A 2,500-nucleotide genomic window follows, 5' to 3' on the forward strand; every position below is an offset into this window, starting at 1 on the left:
TGCCGGTGTCATTGCTAGAACGTTATCTTGCTACAACATTAAACTGACAGCTGACTTTATTTTGTTTTTGTTTTTATTATTTTTTTGACTGGACTGTTCATATGGTAGAAAAAGAAGTGCATTTTTTTTTGAGTTACTGAGAAGCTACGGAAACATTTTATACGAATGGATGATTATTATAATACTGTTTTAGTATATGAATGAAAAAGCCAATATACGTTAATTTCGAATTAATCTTAAAATGTTAAAACAAAATGGGAAATCATTATTTCTAATGCCAATGACAATGCAAGGAAATGCAACAATAAATCAGAAGGAATGAAAATGACACTAAAAAGCGAGATGTAAAAATGAAGAGAGAGAGAGAGAGAGAGAGAGAGAGAGAGAGAGAGAGAGAGAGAGAGAGAGAGAGAGAGAGAGAGAGAGAGAGAGAGAGAGAGAGAACACAATACATAACGAACAAGACCAACTCATTCCGAACATCGGAAAATCTTACAAACCAGTATTCACAACGCACACACCCATACATCAACAACCCCCCCCCTACACACACACACTTTCATTAACTGTCTGTACAACAAAAGATAGTACAAGATATACAGCCAGGCTTGTCCCCGTGTTTCTATCTCGATCAGCTGTTCCCTGAGAGCGACTTGCTGTTAAACACGAGCATTAAGTCAACCGGTTTACGAGAACGCGATGTATAGACAAGACGCTTAGCTATCTTGAACTAGAACAGAAAGAAAGAAAGAAAAAATATCTATCCCTATCTTTTTTCTTTTTCAAGCCGTCATTCCTTTTTTTAACACTATTTTCGATGTTTAGCAAATTTTACGGTCGTTTCTCTACCCTATTTTACTTCGATAAATGGGCTCGCTCGCCTCTGCCAGACGTAGCCTGACGCGAACAAACGATTATGTGACTTAAATGACTGGCTTGACTCTGCTACATGTGTGGTTATCGCGGCTTATCATTTTTCACTGGTAAACAAAAAATGTCAACTTTCGCTTGTCCTCGCACGGTAATTTGGGGTATTTACATACAGTGACATAGACACACACACACAATCACTATATATATATATATATATATATATATATATATATATATATATATATATATATATATATATATATATATATATATATATATATATATATTTATATGAATATGTATTTATGAATATATACATATAAATATATATATATATTTCTCTCTTACACATAATACAATATAATATATATATATATATATATATATAGTATTGATGTGTGGTTCTATTCTAGTAACAACTAATTAGTATGCACATATAATACGAAGTAATCTTGATGAAAAACGGTATCGGACATAACGTATAGAAAACGAAGAGGAATAGAGCAAGAATATGAAAACGAAAACATCAGAAAACGACAGAGTTAGGGAAAAAAAGAAGAAAAAAAAAAAAAAAAAAAAATTAAACAAGAGGAAAAAAACAAGAATATGAAAACAAAAACATCAGGAAAGAAAACGAAAAAAGTTAGGAAAAAAGAAAGAAAGAAAGAAAAAGAAAGAAAGAAAGAAAGAAAAAACACATTCGATGGAATAAAAAAATAAAAAAAATAAAGAAAGAGCAAGAATAGGCAACTTGCTTCGATGCACATCGCTAAACAAGCAAGTAATTAAGCGTTAATGAACCTCAACATGTATATCGTCTTCCTTGGTTACCGTATCGTGCTTTTTTTTTTTTTTTTTTTTTTTTTTTACTTCCTGTTTTCGTCTTTGAATAGTATTGTATTTAAGTTTGTTGTTTTTCCCTAGAATTATTATTATTATAATTTTTTTTTTATCTTACACTTTTGCATTTCATTGTGAATTAATATCTGTTTCAAAAGAAATTAGACGATATAAACACACACACACACACACACACACACGCACACGCACACACACACACACACAGGCACGCTATAACCCAACATCTGGAGGTGTTTGTTATCAAGGGGTCCCCGCCAGTAGAGATAACAGTTATCTTGTCAAGGGAAAACAGGATTTAAGATAAACCGTTGGTCTTGTGACTTCCTTTCGGTTAAAAACACGTTTGTCTGTGTGTCAGTGAATGCAATATTTTTTCAATGAATGCAAGGGATTTCTACCGCTGTTGTTTTTCTAATTATTATTGATTATCAATTTTTAATTTCCATTATTATTGTTTTTTTCATTACTGTTATTTCTATTACTACTGCAACCATTATTGCTTGATTATCATTATTGTTATTATCATTATTATCGTTATATCATCATCATTATTATTATGGTTACTATTACTGCATCATTACAATCATTCTTGTCATTGTTAATACTATTTATATAATGTAATATTAAATATAATATAAATCTTCATTATAATCATGATTACCATTCATTACAACATCAATAATAATAATAAAAATAATAGTAATAATAGTAACAATAATAATAATAATAATAATAATAATAATAATAGACAAGAAGAGAGAGAGAG

The 2,500-nt window shown here is 30.3% G+C and overlaps 1 protein-coding gene across 1 annotated transcript in view; it reads right to left on the reverse strand.

Annotated features, from left to right (window-relative positions):
- LOC119583243 (sialidase-like) overlaps positions 1 to 2,500 on the reverse strand; it is a 25,479-nt gene that overhangs the window by 945 nt on the left and 22,034 nt on the right. The window lies entirely within an intron of this gene.

Source organism: Penaeus monodon, chromosome 17 (genome assembly GCF_015228065.2).
Source record: "Penaeus monodon isolate SGIC_2016 chromosome 17, NSTDA_Pmon_1, whole genome shotgun sequence".
Classification (NCBI taxonomy): Eukaryota; Metazoa; Arthropoda; class Malacostraca; order Decapoda; family Penaeidae; genus Penaeus; species Penaeus monodon.